The sequence below is a fragment of the Diadema antillarum genome, unplaced genomic scaffold (genome assembly GCF_040938485.1).
Source record: "Diadema antillarum isolate AM-2024a unplaced genomic scaffold, OU_Dant_1.0 seq00000098_RagTag, whole genome shotgun sequence".
Lineage (NCBI taxonomy): Eukaryota > Metazoa > Echinodermata > Echinoidea > Diadematoida > Diadematidae > Diadema > Diadema antillarum.
The window spans coordinates 294081-319175 of NW_027271187.1; the positions used below are offsets into that span (position 1 = coordinate 294081).

At 38.8% G+C, this 25095-nt stretch overlaps 1 protein-coding gene across 1 annotated transcript in view; it reads right to left on the reverse strand.

Moving 5' to 3' along the window:
* LOC139726769 (uncharacterized) overlaps positions 1-22641 on the reverse strand; it is a 52500-nt gene extending 29859 nt beyond the window's left edge. Inside the window, exon 1 of the mRNA XM_071637760.1 lies at positions 22420-22641. The gene's annotated coding sequence lies outside the window, so the exon portion shown is untranslated. The remainder of the gene's footprint in view (positions 1-22419) is intronic.
* Between the last annotated feature and the right edge of the window lie 2454 nt (positions 22642-25095).

The window sequence follows — 25095 nt, forward strand, 5'->3', positions numbered from 1 at the left end:
CAAGAAGTTTATGTATATATGTCAAACAGGCGGCTACGAACTACCAAAGATGAAATAAAAAAAAACTGTGCAAGCAAACTTCAACTTCTTGAAATCAAGGAAAACATTGCCTACATTTCAGACGTAATCCTTTTATGGATGCAGGAGATATACCTCCGAGACGGTAGTTAATCTCGGTTGAGCGCTTCGTTACTCCATTTAAGGGAGGGATCTATATTAAGCGACATTATTGCATCTTGCTCAGTCTCTGCTTGAAATCCAGGAGAAGTCTCTAGCAGTGGTATTGATTGTTGTCGAGGAGAGAGAAAAAAAGAGCGTTTCCCTAAACCGGATATCATTGTCAGCGCCTAACCAAAGTGGTGATCAAGTGCTCAGCATAAACTGTCGCTGTGAACCTACTTGGAAAATCACTACGATGGTTGCAATTCTCCTCCCCGCTAATGTTCAGGCTGTTTTCAGATCTTTTTCAGTCTCTTATCAGTTGGTTCTGCTCTTCTTTTCTCTGTTAGTCCAAATTCTACTTTGTAATTCCCTTTTCTCCTCCCTCCCCACTCCCTCTCCATGTATTTGTCAACATCTCCCCCTGCTCACTAGTATTTTGTTTCTTTCTGTTTCCTCCCCTTTATGTCTCACGTTCTATCTCTCCCAAGCTCCTCTTTTGCTGCCTCTCTTTCAAATTCTCTCTTTAAATTTAAGTTGATTTTTCTCTCTTGAAAAATAAAGGTGCCAAGAAACGAGAAATGTAAAAGACAACTGCATATTATATGCCTTGTAAATGGGATAGTGCTAGAACTGGCAAAACAGTTTCACTTTACATGATAAGGAATTCTTACTTTCACGGTGCCTTACCGCAATGTACATTTCGTCTTTCTTACAACTTCCGCCCGTACAAGTCATTGGAGGGGATCGTGTAATGCAAGTAAGTAAGTAATTTTGCAAAGTGCCTGTTTACAGGCTGCTCCGAAACAAATCTCAGTGACAATATGGTATATTCTATACGTACTTTTCAGAATTTGACGTGAGTCGGTGAACGAAAATCCAAAGGCCCGACTTAGACAAGATAAGCCAACGTTGCGAGTTTGTTTCTTTGAAGAAACATGTAATATACGTGTAGTGTTGAAATGGCCCAATTTTTTTACTGGAAGGGATTGTTGACAGTCAGCATGTAGGTCAATTGTCTGTGAGACGTTTGCTCAGCTTCCAGAAACAAGGCAGGATCGCGAGCAGGGAAACGACCGCTCTTATTAGGAGCTTTTTGACTGCAGGGTTACAGAAGGGCAAACAAAGACGATCCCCCCCCCCCCTTCTCCACCCCCTCTCCACCCCTCCCTCAACCTCCTCCCTCCATCCACATTTGAAAAAGAAATTGTTACAAGCATCCAAGAGGAAACTTTGCCCTCAGTTCATCCCGTGTGAATCTCGTGATGACAAGTTGATATACTGCAATGATTGGGGTAAAAAAAAAAAATGCAGCTGATATTCACTTATATAACACACCCACACCCACACACATAATTATATATACAAGAACACATATAAACATAGATAAGTATAAATATATAGAAATATGTATAGATTTGAATGTATACATTTATACTCGTCTCATATTGATAATGTTCATCAGCTCACACCATATTGGCAACATAATATAGGTCTTACCTCAGCAGGACCTCAATTATGTAGTTGGAAATGAAATCAAAGTAGTTGATGGTCACCGTATTGCGATTCTGTGTTTTGTGTGACCAGACTTACTTTCACAAAAATCATCTGAACTCATATATCGACTCCAGTGCTCCCTCTCTGCCTCTCTGTTCCAATACACGATCAGCCCCTGTGAAGCCTCTGATACAAAGGAATGGGAAATGTGACCTTGACACCTTCCTAAGCAGCTTGTGTCCGTAAGAGATGCTAAAAGAAAAATGAATTACAGGTGGAGTAATATTCTCAAAAACCGTGGTAAATGGAATGGTCACGTGTTTCTGATATGTGACCTTGGCCCGCAAAAAAGGACGTAGGTAGTCATTACGGAACGGGTGTTGCTATTATTTTCTTTAAAGACAAATTTCACACCTTCAGTCTTACTGGCAATGGTGGTACTGTCTGGAATATCCGTCTGTATGTTCCGTGTGTCACACTGCATCAGCCTTATTACTCAACAAACTATGTAAAGGGAGACGTGAAGAACAAAAGTAATGCATTTGATTTGCTGTATGAAGAAGATTCGAAAGAGAGTGAGAAATAAATAAAACGCACACGATATCAACAGCAACAACAACAAAACTACGGGCATTCTCTCCCATACATAACGTATGTCCAAAATGAAAAAGAAAAAATAATTCCTAGAGTGTACTTGAAAAACATAAATAAGTCTTTCGATTTTTTTTTCAAACCGCTTTTGAAATACTTTGTATAAACTACTTCATGCTTTATAACTATAGCGGATGGCAAATGTGAAAAAGAACACACCATTTTAAACATGTCTGAATCCCACGCCATCTTTAATCTGATGTAGAGTTGTCACAGGGTATTCTTCAGGGAGGCAGTGGTTACCCCTACAATTGTATTTCCGCAAGTCAATGACTCTTTCTACAATTTGTACCTTCGACACTCAGCATGGGTTCTTTGTTAGAACGATGAAAAGAGGATGATATGTATCGAGTTCTGAAAACCGAACAGTGAGGAAACAGAGAGAATCCTGTAAATGTTCTTCTTAAAGGGACGCACAATATCTTTTACGTCAGAACAGCCGTTGTCCAGCAATTTCTTCTTTGTGTATGTTTTTATATGCGTGGCCTCATCGCGGAAGGAATCTTATCGCTAATTCTTTTCATTCCATGATATCATATGCGAATATTTATATACGTATATATTTATATGAATGTATATACAAAATAATTCACTCAACTCGAAGGAATGGTCAAAAATCTAAAGAAAGGTGGACAAAGACGTGAATACCTAAGTTTCAATTCCACTGCTTCGCTCCGGCATCAAGTTAGTGCAAATAACCCCTCGCTTTCATTCTCGACAAAGTCTATTCCTGCAATGTCAGCAGCATCGCAATTGAGTGGGGAGTTTCGACTAAAGTAAGAGACAATCCAAAGGACGAAAGAAAAAAATAGACAGATCACAAGAGATAATTATCGGCCTCAATGTACCGTTATGTGTTCCGAGAAGCAGAAACCGCATTAGCCTCTCTCCTCTCTCTCCATTTCCTTTTTCTATTTTGCCTATAGAAGACCATCATTTACGTGATACAATCACACATTCCTCCAATCAGCGCGAAACAAGTGGAGCACTGTTCTACAATATACCGACAGTCACGCCGTATTTGTCGGAAAAGGCGGGAAATCGTGTTAACTCGGAGGCAGCTAGGCAGAAGGCGCCAGGCAGCGCGAGGACACCCTTATCTGTCACACCATCACAATGGTCTCATGTCGACATGATTAGTGGTGCAACCCCCGAAGATGCAGACAAGGAGGGCAGCCACTAACTCGGTGATCAAAAATATTGGGGAAGAAACTGGTTACAAAACTCTGTGGCCTTTTATTTTTGTTAGCACACCCGTGTTTGTGTGTGCGTGAGGGTGTGTGTGTGTTTGTGTGTGTGTATGTGCGTGAAGTTTTACAGGGATGAGTGCCAATATTTGTTTTAGTCCTGCATAACATGTTTGAAACGTAGAACCAGAAACTAATTGCATGGCATGGAAAAGACCTGCCTAGAAAAAGGCGCTAATGCGCAAAAATTGAATAATGTTTTAATATCTACGGAAGTCAAGAATGAGTGACGCTATTATAGACATACGTTAGAAACAAACTCAACGAAAATCCTAACGTGGTTGCGATGTGTCTTTTAATGTCTATATGATATTTCATATATTCGCGTTTATTGCCTTCAGGGTGGATTTTCGATGTAGGGCAAATCTCTCACTTACCCGCCTCCCTCCCTGCCCTTGTTACTTATTGTTGTTGTCTTCTTCTTTTTTCAGTACATACATATCCATGTACTCTATCATTAGGATCTCAGTCCTGTAAACAGACGGGGGGGGGGCAAGAAAAGGAGAATTCGTACTCATTAATGACGAGATTTGAGACCTCGCTTCTCAGAAATATTGACGGGAATGTGATGTCCAACATGCCCGAGGATGCCGCGATCTAGGGATGAGGAGATCGCGACCGTCGAATTAGCGGACGTCAATCCCATCCCGCCACTAGTCACGCCAGCCTGAAAGAGTCTCCTGACGTTTATTGAGGGTGGGTAGATCAAACACTCCAGATCCCACTGATACGTGAAAGTCACTCAAAGAGGGGGTAGAAATAGCCTCTTGTCTCAACGCAATATGTCGTGTCTCTCTTCTCTCTCTCACTCTCGTCTCTTTCTTTCTTGATCTGTCTCTCAATCTCTCTCCATCTCTCTCTAACTATCTATCGATATCCCTCTTTCTCTTGATCTCATAAGCATCATTTTTTTCTCTCACTCCCTCTCTCTCTCAGACACAAATTCCATCTTTTTCTTTCTTCTCTCCCCCCATCTCTGTCTATCTCCCCCCCCCCCTCTCTTACATACTCACACACATCAGCACACATTCTCCTCTCCTCTCTCTCTCTCTCACTCTCTGTCTATCTATCTCTATCTTTCTCTTACATACACACATATTCCCCTCTTTCTCTCTTTCTCTCATACTCTCCATCTTTCTCTCATATATGCTCACACACACATTTTCCTATATCCCTTTCTTTTTCTCTTTCTTTCACTCTCTACCTATCTCCATCTTTCTCATATGTATAATATATTCTTCTCTCCCACTCTCCTACTGTCTTCTCTCTCTCTCTCTCTCTCTCTCTCTCTCCTTCTATTTCCCTGTCTCCCAGGAAGACCCTCTTTGCTCCTCTCCTGCTCTTTCTCTCTAGCTACATAATCTTGCTCTTCATATTTTCCTCAGTTTGTCCCTTTAATCTGTATCCTTGTGTTTGTTTGTTCGTTTTGTTGCATTTTCGTCCACACCCATTTCTATAGTAATATGTCTTGCTGCATGTTAAGAGTAAAGACTTATATGTCAATCTAATCACTAGTTACATTCTTGTATGACTTTCATAAGTTTGGCCTATCCGTTTATGTTATCATATTTGTTTTATCGCTCTCTGTATACAACAATCTTCTGCCCAGTTCTATTTTATCAAGTCTCAACTATTCGCGAACCTGTCTGCTTGTTATCAAAGAACGGATTAAACATAAAACCGCTGCCAGAAAAGAGTTTTCTTTGTCTTGTGTTTCCATGACAGCATGTCATGCTTTGTGAATTATGATAATCATTCTTATTTCAGCTCGTTTGCAAAACCAAGGCATTGCCATCAAATGACGTAGAGCCACTTGTTCATTCTCATCATAACGAGTATTATTATCATATATATAATATTTTTTTCTTTGTTAGGGGTTGAAAGTTTTCTTCTCTTTTGATTTTCCTCCTCTTTTTTCCCCTGTTTCCAGACAGGTATCGTATTCTATGTCGCACGCATTTATCCATTTAACCACAGTCTTTTGACCCAGCTCATTCAATCCATCTTTTTTGGTAGAGTAGATTCTAATTTGTCCACTGCCCATATCCCAGTTTATTTACCCGTAAGTTTTACAGCTCACAATATCCTTTGATTTCCATATTTATTCATTTTTTGTCTGCTATCCACTTTTACACTTTCAAAATGCATATGAATCATTGCAATTCAACGTTACAGTTGCGATTAGACTGGACATACTTACGGCGTATCAATATTGGCGCGAGTGGAATTTTGCCCTTTTTTTAGATGAGGTAAGGATCGTCTCGGCTGATTGTTATGGAGAAAGTAAAAATAGAATTCGATGTACACGGATGTTTTGACCTGAAACCCTACATTAATTCTGGTCACATATATATAGCTATGCAGCACATTATAAATACTATAATATAAAGCAGCAAATTGTCTTCTTACATTGGCTTTTAAAGTCTACCTTACGGTAAGGAGACCAGTAAGAAAAAATACCCCTGAGATAGATAGATAGATAGAGAGAGAGATAGATAGATAGATAGATAGATAGATAGATAGATAGATAGATAGATAGATAGAGATTGGTAGATTATTTGGCATAAAGATTAATACAAAGGCAGCTGGACAGACATATTAAAATAAATAGATTGTAGACACGCTTGTTTGTTTTCTAGTTTGGAATTATTTCTCTCACCACGATTTCTTTCTCATGACACGACTGTTAATACGAATGCCTGTTATGTGGAGCTTTGAATTCCTTTCGCATTCTTCGAGTAATTACCGTAGAAGCACGAGTAAATGTAAGAAAATGTGGTTTCTATTTTTCACACTCTCTCGAATGAGTGTGACTGTGTGACGTAAACATGTCCATGTCTAGACTTCGACTGCAGTGATGTGTAAAGAATCTGAAATACAAATAATTTTTATAACACACTTTTTTCGCCCAAACCAGATCCTATTCTTCATAACAATGCTTTTAAACTCCACGAGCGCTGCATATTTTTCTGAACGTCATGTTTTCAGACATTCCGCTTTAAAAAAAGAAAAGAAAAGGAGAGACAGACAGACAGAACAGAGAGAGATTGCGATCGGACCACGTCTGCTTTAAAGTCCCTCCCAAAAATGTACTAATGATTGAAGCTATTATGTAGCGTCAGAATTTCCGTTGCTTACGAATGAACGAGCCAAATAAATGCTCTAAAACTATTTTTTTTATCATGAAAGCAGGATAATTAAGAATCTTAATTGAAAGAGGGTTTTTTACATTTAAAAGTCTTGTCTTTAAAAGAAATCGTCTTTTTTCCTTCCAAGCTGAGTATCTAAAGCATATTCCACAAATACATCTCTTTGTTTGCTTTGACTTTGCTTATAGTAGCCTGAGCATGCTTTTCTATTAAAAAAAATGAAACTTATCTTTTCCCCTCTAGTATAATGATTGGATATGATATGTTGTTTGTTTTTGTACATATATCTTTTGTAGGCGATAAGATAAAGTTGAACTTTGTATAATGTTTCTAAATGCCTGGTAGTATTAATATTTCATTTTTTATATTGATGCCAATAGATGTAAGGTGCGATAGATGTTGTGATGTCGAGTACGCCTTTACAAGTCTCATGACCAATTACAGGAAACGGTTTGTTTCAAATTGTGCCTGAGAGCGTGTAGACCACTAATACAGTATATTTGAAGAGCTACAACTGTAATGCATAATCAGCTTCAAAACACTGCCGCTGACTGCGGTTTTGCCGAGATGAAACATTCCGAGGTATGAATAAATTATGAAAGTCATTTAGAGCTCCGACTAAATATGGAAGGCGCTTTTCTCCTGGCCATAAACAGTAGCAGCCCACCAAGTCACCTGCTGCCCCACCTTGACTTCTGTGGTCGTGCTTGTTACCATAGAAATGTATATTTAATAGATTTTTCGGAGGCGTCCTTTCTGACACTTCGTAAGCGTCTGAGCGGTCACCCCTAAAGAACTTCCAGGCACTTTGTCCGGGTTTTTTTTTTTTTACAGCTTGCTTTTAGTGAGCTAAAAACAGCTGAAATATGCAACAATAAATACAACCATCCTGGCAGATGTTTGAAATGTCAGTTTACAATTGTATCATATTATATAGAGTTTGTTCCTTTTTTTCGAGAAATAAAGAGTCAATTTTGATGCGATGTTCTGATCGCAAGTTAAGGCTATACACCAAATAAGTGCTCTTCAATACCTTCCATTCACTGCATAGATTGCAGAGGGTTTTTTTTTCTGATTTGCATATAACATAAAAGAATATATTGGAAGGCCTTCCTGAGTCACTATTACATCTCATCATATGAGCATCTTACAAATAAATGCGTTCTACTCATAGCTTCACAGGTACAGGTACACGAATTAAGCTCATGTTGCTCCATACGACCGTTTTCAAAATTAATGGGCATTTTCAATAAAAAGATGAACAGAACGTGGTTACAAATAGTCTTCAATATTGCATCTATGATTCTTAAATAGTGAGATTTTAGACACGAAAAATTCATGTTTGTTTTTCGTCTTTTAGAATTCGTTGGATTTCCAATGTAATCGCAGTTAGAGTTAGATAATTACAATGCCAATTTCTCTTCTTCTGATTAATATTTCGTACACCAAGGTTCGGGTTTTTTTTACTTTTATGATCAGATATGAATTTGATTCTATGATGATAAGCACAATGAAAGGAAAAGAGATCCATTCTAACACAATTCATTTTTTTCATTTCTTCTGATGATAGCAAACATTGTTCTAAGAAACCGGAAAGGTCCAAAATAAGCAACCCTTGCAGATAGTCTGGAGCGATGAGAATAAGACGTCCTTTACAATCGTGAACATTGTATCTCGAATGAACAAGTACACGTTGGGTTTCACAGTCGTGGTTGATTTATGACTGATCGATATTCTCTTAAAACAGTGCAGAGACAGCAAAAAACACCGCCGACAAAAAATAACGCATATTATGATTGCACATTAGCTTGCAAAATGAATATGCAATTGCTGATGCGGTGGCAAAGGTGATTAGCACGTTTCAAATCATCTGCTATTCTTTCTGCAGTCTGACTGTGAACTAACACCTGGAATGACAAATCGAAACATTAATGCACTCAAAGTACATAACGTATCTTCGTGTGCTGATAATCCTTAAAATTCGGAGCTCCAATCATTGGACGATTACTTGTATTTTCTTTCGCTAGGTATAATTTTGTGAATGATCATTTTCCTTGTCAACCTTTATTTCTAACATGTTTTATTTTTATTCTTGTTATGGCGCTGTTTCCTTCGATTCCTTTGTTTTGCACCAAAGTTACACCCCTTTGTATTGTAAGATTAACCATCAATAAATCGGCTAAGTTTATTAATAAGACCAAAACTCCGAATATCAGAGCGTTGAATGCTTTAGATCACTAATTCCATATTGTTGTAGGGTTTTTTGATATTTTGACTGACCTGTCTGCTACAGTACGACCTTCTATTAAATTATGTGAATGAATCTATCAGACTTTCTGTTATTAAAGTAGTGAATTATAAAACGTTGTCGTTAATGTCAACCAGCTGGTATTCATTTTCACAAAAAAAAAGAAAAAACCCAACGATTTGTTAATTAGAATAAACCTCAAAATTCTTATTCATTTATCAGGCCAGTTGCATTTATCCATTCTGACTTATTCTCTATCTTTGCCCCCCCCCCCCCTCCCGTCTCACTCACACACACACACACACACACACACACACACACACACACACACACACACACACACACACAAAGATGCACACGCATGCACACACTGTGGACTTCCTTATGAATCGAATGGTGTAGGAGGGTATGTACATTTGTATAGTCGCAAGGTGGCGTATCTGAACACGTAAAGAGTCCCTCGGCATGCTACTATTTTTAATAGTGTTATAAACTCGTATTAGGCTTTTAAAGGGCAAGGCTATGATCTGCCCACCCCATCAGTAACATAAACAAGGTTGTATACATCACTCACATATATGGAGGCTGTTTCTACGTGTATAAACAGATGTAGACTCTGAATGGACCTCGATAAACTATTTCACCTTCCCAAGGTCTCTAATTAGCTCTGTATAAGCAATTCTGCATCTGACTTCCTGTCTATAAAGTCCAATGTAATATGACGGCAATTCGGCGATAGAATACAACTCTGACACGAAGTGAAGGAACGATTTGTGTGTGTCTGTGTGTGTGTGTGTCTGTGTGTTTTAGTTTTGCGTACGCCCTTAGTGAAGATGAAAACTTCTTTTATGAAACCCCTCCCCCCCCCCCAACCGATGTATAACGATATGCAGTGTACATCTTCGGATGTCGTCTATACTTGAAGAGTACATCTTCTGCATTAAAGTTGTTCCATCTAATTTGCAGTGGTAAGCGTAAACAGAAACACCGCCTTGCGTTGGGGATATAGCGTGTTTGAAAATGCTTGGCTGCATTCAACATTGTATAGTGTTTATTCATTTATTTATTTATTTATTTGGGGGAATAGTGATTATGATAACTGCTATGGCTTACGAATGGAAAGAACCGTTTACTTCCGGTTTAATACACGTTTGTTATTATGGAAGCTCACTGAGTCATGTTAAGTTCATAAGACTTGATTATGTCAATGCGGATGAGAACACACGTGCTTTCCGCGTCTTCCTAGTATTACGAAAGACTGTATTTAATACAGACTTATGTGTGTCTTTCGAATCTGTTCCGTCCATATTTCTCGTGAATGAGCTTGAATAGTGGACATAGAATTAGATACAAACAAATTCCGCTGCCTTGAACATTGTTAGAGACGTAACTTATACATTTATATAGAGATCAAATTGTCCTCTCGAAGAGATGACGAGAGAGCGCATACAGCACATGGCAGTAGGTTTGAGCACCTAAATCAAACACTTGTTGTGCCTCTAACATCGTCAGCCAAGAGGCGGGGTTTTTTTTCCGATGGCTGCTCGTTTGTCATTGTTGCTGTTTTACGTAAACGTTAAACCTATCCATGTTGTGTCAATGGAAGGCAACTCAAGACCCCTGAAGCTAAGATCGGATAAGAAATCACTTCGCAGAACAATTGGAGCGCTTTTATAGTGTGTGGCTTGACATTACTGCTGTGAGGTTACAATGTGTAACAATGGTGTCCCGCAAATCACCCACAGATGTGGATATCATGCGTTATCTTAAAGGAGACCTCCCAATGATTTTCGGACTTTTACATTTGAACAACTATGAATTAGTTATAGTGAGTACAGACTTTCAGAATTTATAGTGATTGGGGTGAGGAAAAAGAATGTTTTTAAAAATTTAAAGCAAATTGCAATGAACAAGGATGATGACATGGCAGCCTCAGAATAACAATGCATGAGTTGGGGCTCAAGGAAGCAGAATAAAAGAACTAAGCAGAATGCATAGATTCTACAAAGGTGAACTTGTTAAGCAAGCGGTATATTGTAATGGAATTACACTGCTACATTTTTTTTTTAATATGTGGGGCTCCTACACTGCAAAAAGTCCGGTGTTAAATAGTGAACACCGAGCTGGTGTTAAATTTTCGGTGCTCATTTATGGTGTTAAATTAACACCTCCGGGTGTCATTTCCAAATTTTAAACTGTTTTTTGAAGAGTTTCTTAGTAACTGCACTTCTTGTTGATTTTTAATTTAAACAAGACGATCAAGAATTTTACATCAAAATACTAGATTTTTGAAAAAATGTGAAAATAAATTTACACCAAAGTAACACCAGCTGGTGTGGTCCTTTATTGAAGCTGGACGGGTGTTAAACCATTGATATTAACACCAACAAATATCAAATCAACACCATGTGGTGTCATTTTTTAATTAACACCAGTACAGTGTCAAAATAACACCAGATGATACAGTGTCAAATTAACACCACGAAGTGTCAAGTGAACACTTTTCAACACCATCACAGTGTATTTTTAACACCTGTGGGTGTGGTCCTTTATTGAAGTTTGATCGGTGTTAGATTTAACACCCGTGGTGTTAAATCTAACACCCATGTTTTTACAGTGTATGTCATCAACACTATTCAGTGTAATTTGTTAAAGATTTTTCAGAGTATTAGTTTCTCTGCTAAAGGACCAAAATGAATTCCACAAATCTATGCATGGAGCTGTCGATTTATGTACTACACGATGTGAAACTATAAAAAAATGAATGGTATTGACTGGAATGACCCCTTTAAAGTGCGCCCCTTATCCATCCCTGTAAATCATTCAACCAATAACAGCATACCAGAAATTAATTGCTTAATGCCGTACTATCGTACTATCAGTACGAGTAATCTGCCGTCTACTCTTTCGATTCAAACTACATCTATCTAATGACATCTATTCAAACTGCATCTATCTAATGACATAAAATAGACTCTTGAAGGTTGCTTACTTCTGGTAATTGATTATCACTCGCTATAGATCGTATATATTGATAAAGTAAAAACATAAAACTGCGTAAGTTTCTTACTGTCGCTCTAGTCTGTTCTAATGTTTTCCATGCCAAGTCACAGCTGATTTTCAATTAACACCATTATTTAGTATTTTGTTGCAAGAACATTATCAACTCCTTTCATATTCGTATCCATGGAAATACGCATCGTCGAATGAGCACAGGAATGGAGCTTTGATACGACTGCAGATTACCACCCAAAAGGGTGTGATTTGGCTTTATTTCCCACGGCGAGTTTATGCTTTGTGACTTTAATGCTTTCATCCCCTGCTCATCCATTCCCTTGCTCAGCTGTTCCAGACGTGCTCTCCCCTACGTTTTTTTTTTTTCTGAATAATCACGGTCAGTGGTCACTGCTAAAACAACAAAAAAAGCAAAAAAAAAAACCAAAACAAAACAGAAGGCACATTAAGCGAGGACGGACGCATTTGCAATGTGTATGCTAATGGAATACGACGTTATCAAGTTGAATCCTTGCCTTACTTGGAATCGAATGGCCAGCCGCGTTTACTGCCTTTATGGATCGCATTGAGACATTTTCGTGCTGCATTGTCATCATTGATCTATTTTTTGTCAATGATAATTCAGTGGCATATTCCAATCAAACTAACTAAGCGCAATAGCTATTGTTGCTGTAATGTAAATAACAGCCATAATAGTTAAGATTATCTCCATTTAGCAATAGTACCCTTGTTCTATTCTTCAAAATGATGCTCTGCTTTGCTTACAATAATAAACATTTTCTACTCATAGAAAATAAAAATCATTTAGCAATGATAGAGAACATCCGTCAATCACTTCGGATTCCCTGCATGATAAAGTGTGACCATGATAACGTTAGAATAGACGAATGGGTCAAGTGAGTTCATTTTCCCATTTTTGATGAGTCATCAAAATAAAGATTCTATCATCTTCAAACAGAGGACGCCATCGCTCGATAAACTTTTTATCCATTGCATATCGTGCTTGGCATCATTTCGTCAGTTCACATTTTATTACGTGCTCTCAAAGACAACTTCAAAGATGGCAGCAGCGCAATGGATAATATAAAAGGGGCTGTAAGGCGTACCGGTAAATTCTGCTGGTGAGGCGTGTATTAAGCTAGCCCATGCAGTTATGTTGTGTATATTCCTTAAACATGAATGTCTGTAACTCCTAAATGCCACATATCAATCTCTAAAATACTTCGACTATTCGATAGTAACTCCGATATCCTCGATACATTTCTGAATTTTCTGGTCTCATTTTTTTTTCGTCGTCATCTTGAGACGAAATTTCCTGCAACCATCAACGATATTTACGACAGGGAAGATGATGAATGAAACTGTCATCAATTGAGACTCTGTTACCAAATTTTGACGTCAGATGCCAAATGTCTGTAATGGTGAAGGCGGGTGTTTTTCCATGTGGAGAATACATCGGGTCGCTGAAAAACCCATCGAATACTGATCTCATTCTAGTTCATGCATCATGGCTGTTGTAAATACACTGTCGTAGAATTTGTACATATATTCAATTTGATTCAATTCGAATATTAGTTTATTTCCATCTAATAAAGGGGCAGAAAGAAATAAAACATTTACGTTTCCAAAGTCATATCCTTTTTATTTATTCATGTTATCTTTAAAAAAAAATATGGATATTCGCGATTTCTTTCCTTTTTACATAATTGTTACATCACTGCGGTGTAGATAACTTGTTTTTTTTTTTATTGTAAGTCTACAGTCTGCGCTCATTGATTTGTAAGTATTCTGCTTTGCTTTGTTTTTCTTCTTTGTTTTCTAATTCATTTCTAATTCATTTTCATACGAGGCCACAATATCATTCTCTATTGAACCTGATTGTTATAGGGAATGTGAAATACTTCTCCTGCAAGTGGTTTGTTTTCTTGCAAATTTCTTGGAACATCACATGTCATAGATGTAACCCTTGGGCATCCTTTGTTAGCATTAATGATAACGCATTTTATTCCTGGTGAGAAAGGCCATTGAAACAAATCGTTAAAAGGAGAATGGGCTGTGCACAGATTTTGCCAAAGAAATCATCAGTATTTCTTTTAATTGCTTTGTCTGCAATGCTGTTTGTAAAAGTCACCTTGATCCATATCGGCGTCTTAAGTGATTTCTTCTTTTCGCATCTCTCCACAGATCTTCAAGTAGGCTTATATATATATAGACGATGACTCTTCTCTCAGGCACATACAAATAAGGAAAAACTTTTCATGTTGTTAAGGAGGAATCATCAATGGTGGCAGAAAAATAAACCCCAATACAACATTCGATTGGACATGAAAGGGTTTTGTAGTAGCTGAGCCACTTGATTTCTAGTGCCCTCGACGCTCAGAACAGGGACAAGGGAGATATGGTGGCCCTGTTGTAATGCTGATTATATTCATTATATATGTTGTATATATATATGTATATATATGTATATATATGTATATATATTGATATACAATATTATGGATGAAAAATAAAACATATGAATATATATACACAATCAGCATTATTAATATATATATATATATATATATATATATATATATATATATATATTAATAATGTTGATTGTATATAATGCCTTTCCATCAGAAGTTTTATTGTTGTCTGTCTCATTTCATGTTTGCTCGCGACTATGTAAGTGTATTTGTTAATCTATTTCTCAATGGGCTTCCAGACTTCTTCTTCTTCTTCTTTTTACGGTGGTTCAATTTATCTTTCCATTGATGTCCAACATTCTACAGGCTCTGTCTTTTTCATAGTGGGTCCCTCCATTTTTTTTACTTTCCGTAAGGTTATACATGTACTTTATTTCGACCATTTCTGTTTCCTTTTTTTACTACAATGTATAATTACTGTAGGGTTCCTCAATTATTGTATAGTCTTTTCATTCTACAGTGTTCATCTTTACCTTATTCTCTGTTATCAAAGGAAGTGAAATATATATGTTTTGTCGAAAAATGAAATAAACTTTGAAATTGAAATTGAAAATTGAAATACCAATGGGGACCCTAGCAAGATGTGGGACCTTTTATGACTCTTATCAATTTGTCAATTGGGATGTTGATGTATCATTGGGCCGAACTTCCAGTGACAAATATAAATATTTCTTCGGAATAGCAGATCCGTCGCCATTTGTTTAGGGATATCCGTATGGACTCATAGGATCCGATGGAGCGAGGATCCTATAGAACAAGGGTGCAATGAATGGACCGGAGGTCCGAGCACACCAACACATATATACACACTCACATTTTTTTTTGCAAATGTAACGAGGATGTGTATGAAATATATTTTGCCTGTATATGACGTGGGCACTTTAGATATCACAGCAAAATACATGTGTGATAGTATACTATGCCTTGAAGAATGAAGCTCACGTTATCAATAGTTTTACGGGTATGTCAATAATTAGAGAGTATTATTCAGAACCGTTTACAAGTACCACCGTCCACACTTTGATGTGCGTTGATTTTCAAGTATGGAGAGCAGGCCATTTCAACACTTAAAACTCATATGAACGCACAAACACACACACACACGCACACACGTACACATATAAGAGGTGAGTTTCAATTTCTTTGCGCAGCCATAAGAAAATGCAGCAGGGTCTGTTCAAAGACGCTTATCTACTCTTTGAACCCAATGATCCTATTGTACCCTCTGTCTAACCTTGGATTTGCAGTGTACGGATCTTACTAACTGCGGAAGCGGTTTTTTCTTGGACTGAAAACTTGGTGGATCTGATTTATGTGTAGGCAATGTTGCGTGCGCTACACAAAACGCAGATCAGACGTGTTTCTCTTGAACAGACGTCAGGTACACTTACAATAGCGAATAGAATTTACCGTAAGTCTTTGATTAGATCCAGGGGGATATTATGAATTGTCGAGAGTCGGGCTGCTTTCATCTCGTCACTAAACCTTCCGAGCTTGATGAAAGACAAATGATCACCGTCGACCTAAGATCTTGGTGACTGAACGGGTAGCAGTTATCACGAGTTCACATGAAAAAGCAGCGCCCGATTGAGATGCATGTGGGGTGCATTGCCGATGGACTTCAAGCCAGCCATGCCAGCTGAGATTGCTGCAGAACAAACAAAAGGGGGCTTCGACTGGAAATAATCCAATGTTCAAACGAAGGTCGGAGCTGAATGTGGAAATGTATGATCCAGCCACCGTGAGAACTTGAAAGCAATGTTGAGCTTCAGAAAATGGAATGATTTCAGAGCAATGGTGCCAGTATCAAATCTTACTGAGTAAGTTTAGAAAGCTACGAATAGCCTTCTCCCTGAAGACTGAAATAGATGCGATATCACCGACGCGCAAGTGCCCAAACATTTTTATTCTAATCAAAACGGGTACAGGAGAAATTATCGGAATTGGAAACCGCGTAAGTTTGACAGCTCAAGGCCATTCGTTATATGTGGGGTAAAGAATATTCCTATATGTCGTATCGATATTGAAAGAACTAAGGACCTTCATGACACGTAGTCAAATCTTATGTTACAGAAGCAGTTTCTAATTTGCTACAAAGGAGTACTGAAACTCTAAAAAGAGAATGAATACCAAGCTCGACCAGTACATCCTTGTTGAAAAGGTGATGAGGTTGATGGCCACGGAGGGTTGTAACAGAATCCACATGGTCACATGATTGAGGCAAATGTAATCATCATACGCGTCCGGCACAAAATCTGGACGTTCCTTCGAAAAGAAGGTAACGGTAGTTGACCTAGCCCGTGTGAAAGGAGTCAAGCAATGGTGGTGCCGTTCTTTTCCGGTTCATTAATCCGAACATGAAATAAGGTTCGTTATTCCGAAGATTCTTTGATCCGAAAATGAGGTATTAAGGGTTTTTTAAGTTTATCTTTAAATCCGAAAATTAGGTAAGGTTCGTTATTTCGAACGTTCATTAATCCGATAATTAAAAAAAAAAGGTTTCATGATTTCGAAGGTTTATCAATCCAAAAACGAAATAAGGTTCGTAAGTTCGTTAGTACGCACCTTCTTTTCATTTCCAGGCTAACAAACCTTGTTTTGTTTTCGGATTAACGAATCCTCGGAATAACGAACTTAATTTCATTTTCGGGTAAATGAACCTTCGGAATAACGCCATAAATATTCCAATTAATGAACCCAATTTCATTTTCGGATAAACGAACCTTCTCAATAAATAACGTCAACCATTATACTAAGGAGGCACAAGGCTCGCCTGCTACTCCCTTGGTTAGGCGCAGTGCGCGCCGAGGCAACACTTCAGTATCAAACGTTTGCTTTTCTTTTTTCTTGTTCTCTTTTCTTGTATGTATGTGCGGTTGCCTATAAGACGACGTCAAACAGGATGCCACTTAATGGTTTTTTTTTTCCCAGCAGTTATCTTCAGATCTACAGGAATCGTTTCTCTTGGAAACTCATATTCCTTTCATATATTTCCTGTTCCTTTCTAGCTACAGTCGACAATGCAATTAGGTATGTAAAGACTCTATTGGGCATGCCTTTGGAGTCTATTCAACCAGCAGAAGTGGCCAAGACACTGCCTACGATGTATCGTAGAGTACACATGCATTAAAAATTCACATCATATCTTGGGAAGTTTGCATTCGGTCCGAAAGAAGACCCAACACTACTTTCGTTGCAACAATGTTACTAGTTCCAGGTACCATCTCCTGTGTTATTGTCGAGTTGGAAGATTGGCTGGAGAAAACTGCTCTCAGGAGGGTATGTCTCAAGGAACTACTTCACTGAGACACGTATTTACCAACACTTTCTCTTTGTTTGAGACTTCGAGTTCTCTTCTTGGATACTGTCCTTCGAGAAGTTTCATGGGTAACTGTTCGAATTTCCTTTGGTGCGTTAAAAAAAGAGTTGTGAACAAAAGTTGTAGGATCTCCAGAGGAGTCAAGGAAAGAAGGATACACGCTCTGGTACTCAGAGATAGGATGCGGTAGGTGTGGGAGTTAGCCAAGATGGCATGACAATTGCAGCAGGTCGGGAAATATATATTGAGACAGACTTGCAAAGAAGTGAAAATTGTAGGAGATCTAGAGTTTGCATCCAACAGAGCATCGGAAGTTGTTCCTTGAGTGGCAAGTTCCTTTTTCCAATTGTCTAGGCAAAATACGACTGCGACTATGTGCCAGATGCTGATGGGGTCACAATATTCTACAATATAAATCTGCTGAAATGGTACTTTTCTGAAGCGAGATTTTAAAAGTCAAATGTCGCATATCTTGACGTCTGTCGTGAATATCAGGATGCTTGGTTCAAAGGAATCAGAAATGAGTGAGAAATTTGTGATAACGAGGGCGTCAGGCGATAGCTATCTGTGGATCAGAAAGTCGAGCAAGTAATGATTAATGAGACTTAGGAATCGTACAGGAAAGGGGTGACATCTCGACTGCTGTGTGAATGTAAGAGTGGTTTGAACTGACGTTCCAGCTAAAACTTAAGATGGCGAAGTGAGAATCAATTCTTCCGGAAATCAGCCTGTTCAGTCATCATCGCAACAGACGTTCGGTACAGACATCGAGTCAGCTTTGAAACTTGGGATTATGGAACCCATACGATGGCATAAATTCAATTCATTTACTGTAGCAGTGAAGAACCGGATGGGTAAATCTACATTTGCAGACTGAAGACGATCACGTTTTTGACCAATAGCTTATTCTAGTCAGTCAAAAATTATTTTGCAGCTGTTTGATATTAAAGGATGCTATAGACCTAAATTATGAGCGATGGCAGTATGTGATGCGATACATCGTGAAGTGATTCCCTATGTTGTTAGAAACGTCATAGATTTTCTCCGTTTCAGACAAGAACATGGGTATGTGATACCTAGACCCTTGCGTAGACGTAGAGAAGTCACTAGCGTACCAAAGTGAAACATCAATCGCCATGCATTCTGGTTCTTAACAACCTCACCTTGCCCTGTCCGTGAACATCACTGTTTCTGAACATGCTTGCATCTGGTTCAAACCTAGGCTTACATCACTTTGATACTCTATGTAGCTGAAAACCCATCTACACGTTGTATTTGATTTCGGTCCGTTGCTTTCCATGAACATGAACGAGATGAATAGGAACGGGAAAAAGTACAAGAAAACAATACAAAATAAGAAACCTACTACATGTAGACAAAAATCACTGCGCTGCTGTCTGTAACTTGCAAAACAGGGTGCGATCGATGTGTTCTAGGACTTAGCCATAGGACCTTCCTCAATCCTAACTGAGAAAAGATGACATGACCCCGATGTATATTTCTACCAATTTGACTTGACCGGATGCACCAACACTCGTAGATAGGGGGGAATAGGAGGAGAGAGTTAAGAGGGTATAAAACGTTTACAAACTGTTTCACATCTTTACCAATCTCCCAACTACCATGCTTCGAAAGTATGGAGCTAACGTTAGAAATACACCAAACTTGAAAGTACTTCCCGTGGGAAATAATCATTTCACATGTTGAGATGGAGTATTGTGTTTGTGATGTACAATCCTAACGAGTCATAATGCAAACATAATGTACACACACACTATTCTTTTTTATGTGTTATGTAGAATGCACAAAAATGGTCAGTCTAAATGTAAATCGGTTGCATTTATTTGGAAGGCATCACGAAGTTTATGTCGCTGTAGAGACAAGTCGCAAGAATACACTAACTAATGTTGCGTTTTGGTAGGGTATGCCACACACTGAGTAGTACTTTTATCGGCTTATTGAGCCAGATATAGGTGTGTTGAAAGAAGTAGGGACAAGGAAGAATTTTGACTTTTGAAGAAAAAGAAATGTGTGGAAGCATGCTGTCTTCTAACTAAAAAAAAGAGGGAGAGAGAGAGAGAGAGAGAGAGAGAAACGAAAATATTAACCTACTGGCTGCAGAAAACCATCACCAAATTAGGCAGGAAAAAAGTTTCTATCAGTTGTTGTTTTGCTCCCTACGAAATCTCTCGTTTTACGCTGAGACTCGGACTGAACTTTAAACTCTTGTTTTTTGTTATGACAAAGATCTCATGTGAAGTTATTGATCGATGGATTCAGTCAGTCCGCCAGTTTTATATCTTTCCGGTCTTTACTCGACAGTGCCCGTCAGTGCGTCCAAATAGTTATCTGTGAACCCAAAAAGCAATCACTTAGATGTAATGCATCGTTTACTTACTAGAAATAGACAAACCTAGGCAATTTCCTCTCTTGAACACACCCTCAGTATCTCAATACAAAGGAGTGTTTTTAGAGGATCTTTATTCAACGGTGGTTTTTCTGTTTGTTACCTACAGAAGAAACATATATCGCTCTTTCTCTGATTTCTTAGGTAAGAACTGAAAGACTTCGTCAAATTTGAAAATACAGGGGGAAAGATCGAGGTATTTGTTGACACTACTTTTTTTTTCTTTCAGGTATTTGAATTATGTAACAACTCACAAAAACACCTAGAGCTTTAATACTCGACATTTACTCTACCAATGGCGTTCGTGTTCTCGTAACCTTATTTGATCCCGAAGCTTGTGACGTTGGCTTACATTTGTTGCTGTTTCCTAGACTCCGGCAGCCTACGGTGCAATGATACTTATCGGATCTGGGTCGCTGACAGACTTAAGGTTTAGTTCATAAAATCCTCGTTTGCAGCCGGGGCTCCGTGAATTATCCTTTACGCCTTGAAAGCAAGTCCTTAAACTAATTCATAAACAGACCGTGATATGTGTTAGTGGAGTGTGAGAATTCGAAACTGCAGTGGTTTGTGCAGCTGGGAAGGAATAATAGAATAGAATGAGGAAATAGGGGGGGGGGCGACAATGGTATGAGAAAAGAACTTGTATAAAAGCATTGGAAGGTTTGATATCAGTGTTACATGTAGCTGTTATTGCTACCTATCATTACAATACTGCATATTTCATGGAAATCACTTGAATGCGTGTGTATCCTTGATCCAATAAAAGCTATCATTTACTGTGCATTGTTTCAACATAGAATTTGAATGACCCCACCAAGGTGGCTCCTTTTCTTATTATTGAGCACAGCGAGATGATTAGATACAACACAAGCTTAATGATGAAATTGATTAGAGAATAATGAATGAATTTATGAATTATTTGCATAGTCGATAATGAATGCTAATACAAGCAAAATTTAAGGATACACGCGTATCTTAAATTTCGAAGAAGAATGCTACTAAAGACAAATAACCGATCTCACAACGAAATATACAACAAAAATGTTCACTCTTGGGAAAAAATGAAGACGACCTGGAATATCAACAAACATTGAATGCACTCTTTGTTAATGTGACATAAAGAAGAACTTCATGGAAATACAAAACAATGGGTAGTTCTAAATAGTCGATGTGAGTGCATGCCATACACGTTTTCTTACTTTTTTAGGACCAGCATGTTTTTGTGAAGCAATTATTGTTTGGCACAGGGTTGAAATGATTGTCATAGATTGTTTCTCCTAATCCTCCCCCTTTTTATTGAGTATGCTGTGTGTGTGTGTGTGTGTGTGTGTGTGCGTGGTTGTTTCGTGTTTGTGTCTTTTTTCTGTTCTGTTTGGATTGGGTTAATTTTTTTCTTTGATGACGTTTGTTGTTTGTTTGTTTGTTTGGGTTTTCCCTTTTTTCGTGATATGGAGAGATCTATAGTACATGTAAACTTGCTTTTTATAATTGAACTTTGAGCCGAAGCCATTCTGACGCTGCCGTGGAATATTAATCCCTCAGATTTATTTTTGCACGCTATTTAAGCATTTCAGCAGACTTGAAGCCCTGCGATGGCACGAAGCCGCTAAGGTTTTTTTTTTTTTTTTTTTGCGGGGTTGTAATGTGTATGGAGCTCCGGTTAGGGATTCATCCCCAAACTTCGCTGTTAACGCACACTAACATCTTCCGTGCAATTACTGGACATATATGCGCATTAATATTCCCAGAGGGTGAATTCGCCTTTATGTCTCAGGAGGTAGCTGTGCTTTTGTCATCAAAGGACTCGGAGCATCCCTCAGCGCGGAATAAGCGGTAGGCTATAACCTTTCCACATCCATCTCCCCGTCAAAAGGACCTAACGTCATTGCGATCGAACCGATGAGAATCGTGTCAGATGTTCAGTCAAGCAAGTATGAACCAGATCAGTTGCCGCGCCATGATGAAAGGAAAGACATGTGTTTCCGCAGTGGCTAGCATGTGTACTCTAGTTATTGCATGACATTCATCTTTATATAGCTTGCATAAATCTTTGTTTGGTTGTTTTTTAGCATTACTTCGTTGTACGAGGTTTAAAAAAAAATTGAGGCTTAAGTGCCTCTTCCAGCATGCAACGAAAGCGAATATTCAGCATAGATTTAATGTTTTAATTCTAAAGATTAATTACCTTGTCAAATAGGAAAAAAAGAAAAATGAGCTTGATTTTATTACAACTGTTTGAATCTGGCTTACCTTTTCTCGAGGCGCTTTTTCAAATTCCAAAGTATAGCCCTTGCCACCAGAGCACCTGTAGTAATGTCCACCCTGATTCCTCTGCCTGGACGAAGCATGCACACGGCTCCTTCTCACTACCACGATTCCTTGAAGCTTATCCCCCTCTCTCGCTCTCGCCCAACGAACTTAACAGTGTTCCGTCTGGTGATACTCCTCGCTATCAAATCAACTTACCAAGTCTGAGCGCCCGGATGAAATGAAGTCTCTCTTTCACCACACCATTTATACGAGAGGCGGTCCCAGCGCGTCGACGTCATAATGTATTCACTTTACGCCGACCAAGCTCATGAATAGATATAAACAATTCCTGCGCATGCGTAAGAAACAGACGCCCACTCGTTTGGATCACAGACAATCTTGGAGATGACAGGCCCTTTTTGCTGATTTTTTTTTCTTTTTACTGAGAATTCTCCGGAGGTTAATTTCAAACGAAAGTTTAGTTTCACGTCCAAATATCAAAATTCGACGTAAAAACTCTCCCTGTAAACCAACGACTCTTGTTATTTTTCCAAAGATGAATGGGAAACGTTTGTTATCTGCGTCCGATATGCTAAAATGTCGACATGAGATGATAACAGCCCTTCTACAAAGATATAACTTTCCAACTGCGAAACCCGAGTTTTCCTGAATGAAAGTACGCAAACACGATCGCAGTTGGAGCATGCTATCTGGGCCGGTGTTCTACTTTATACGCAAGTGTCAGCGAAAGAGAAGAAGAAGAAGAAATAGAGAGAAAGAAAGAATGGAATGACAGATTTTATCGCTGATATCTGCTCTTTTTCCCACCGGGGCACCGCAATCGATTCGTGGTGACGAGGCGCTCCGAGGCCGACAGTGATTCCTCCACTCTCGGAGTCTCACATCGACAACGTCCCAGTGGTGTAACTCCCCGTACACCGTATATGCGCCGGGCTCAGCAAATTCGCGCTGTACCCCCTGTCCCGACAACAAGTGTTCCATACCCAGTGGTTGCACTTCCTACACAGTTTGAAGGAAACATCCATCTGGTAGGACATAAATGTACTGCCCTTCTAACAGCGACTAAGCATGAGGAATTGAGCGCGGTTTACAGGGTTTCTACACAAATTCAACTATTACTGATGTCGAAAGTAATTGTTTTAGTAAGGAGTGGTTGGTGATATCCGAAGTTTATAAGGTTGTAAAAACGTGCACTGGAAAATAAATGCCATTTACTCTACATATTGAATTTTTGTTATTGGAGCAAAAGTTAAATTTGTGACACAGAATTATTCCCTTATAGATTGCAGTAATACAAATGAGAATCTCTCCTCCCTCCCCCCCCCCCCTTTTTTTTTTTTTTTTTTTGAGGGAAGCCGATTAGTGAAATTCAGATCAGGCAAAGCAATACTCTCATGAAATGATTTGACCAAGTCGATCAACAGCCTGTCATCTCTGTTTTCACTCCTACAGCGCACTACTGGCTGGTGTGCACCGTGCAATTTGGAGAGGTTTGGAGTTATTTTAAGCTGACTAGAAGGGGCTGATTATTTCATATCGCAATAATGAACTCTTTCCCGCAATTTTTTGTTCTCACCCCTTCTCTCTCTAGCTGTCTACTTATCCAACTTGTTCTTTATTCCATCCTGCTCTTTGTCTCTCCGTGTGTAAAAGTGGGCCGTATTAGCCGGAATCATTGCTATGAGCATCTGAGTAGGAGCTTTTTGCCAATATTGTGATGTATTTTTCAGACGCTGAAAGGCCCCATGAGATTGCCAGTCTTTCGCCGTCAATGGATGTTTAATAAATCCCATTCACTCAGAGTCGCCACACCGCGCGTTCATCAATAGCCTCATATCTCAGCTTAATGTATGTCCCGTTATTGATGCATATGCACCGGATGTGTGATTTTTTTTATGGGGGGGGGGGAGTGGGGTAAGAGAGGGGTTTCCCACGTTTTCCTCTCTCCCTTCCTCCCCCCACCTTTCTTTCTCCCTTCATCTCACTCCCTCGTTCTGTCTTTTTTTTTTTAAACTGCAAATTCAAAACGTAGATATAAAGTAAATAATTATTTCCTATACTTTTCCAATACTAGCTACAAAGTCGACGAATCTATTTTGAGCACTTGAAAGCTACAAAATGTTTCCTTTTTCAATCTAATGCATGTCATGCTGTTTTTGCGCTCTTCCCCCCTCTCTCCTTGTTTATGACTGCATATCAAGACGCAGATGTAATTATTTTTGTCTAAGTTTAGCAATAACAAACTCAAAGTCGACGAAAACTCTTGAAAGCCGCAGAATGTATGTTGTTGCTATTTTCACATCGAATGCATGCCATAATGGATATCTACTCTTTCTTTCTCTCTCTCTCCCTCTCTCTCTCTCTCTCTCTCTCTCTCTCTCTCCCACTCCCACTCCCGCTCACCATCTGTGATCTGAGCTCTTCTCAGAAATGTAAGTAATAAAGAGAAATCATAATGGTTTTTCTCTTCCAATTCCCTGGATCAAGAAGTACACGCATTCGTGATAATCTTTCCTCTAAACTGGCGTGATGGCGGTACAGCCTTCTCGAGCAGGCTGTTGAGTGCCCGTATAGGAAAAGGATATCGCTTTCCACACGGCTGAGAACCATAACAACAACTCTACTCAATTACCAGTCTATTTTTTTTTCATTTAA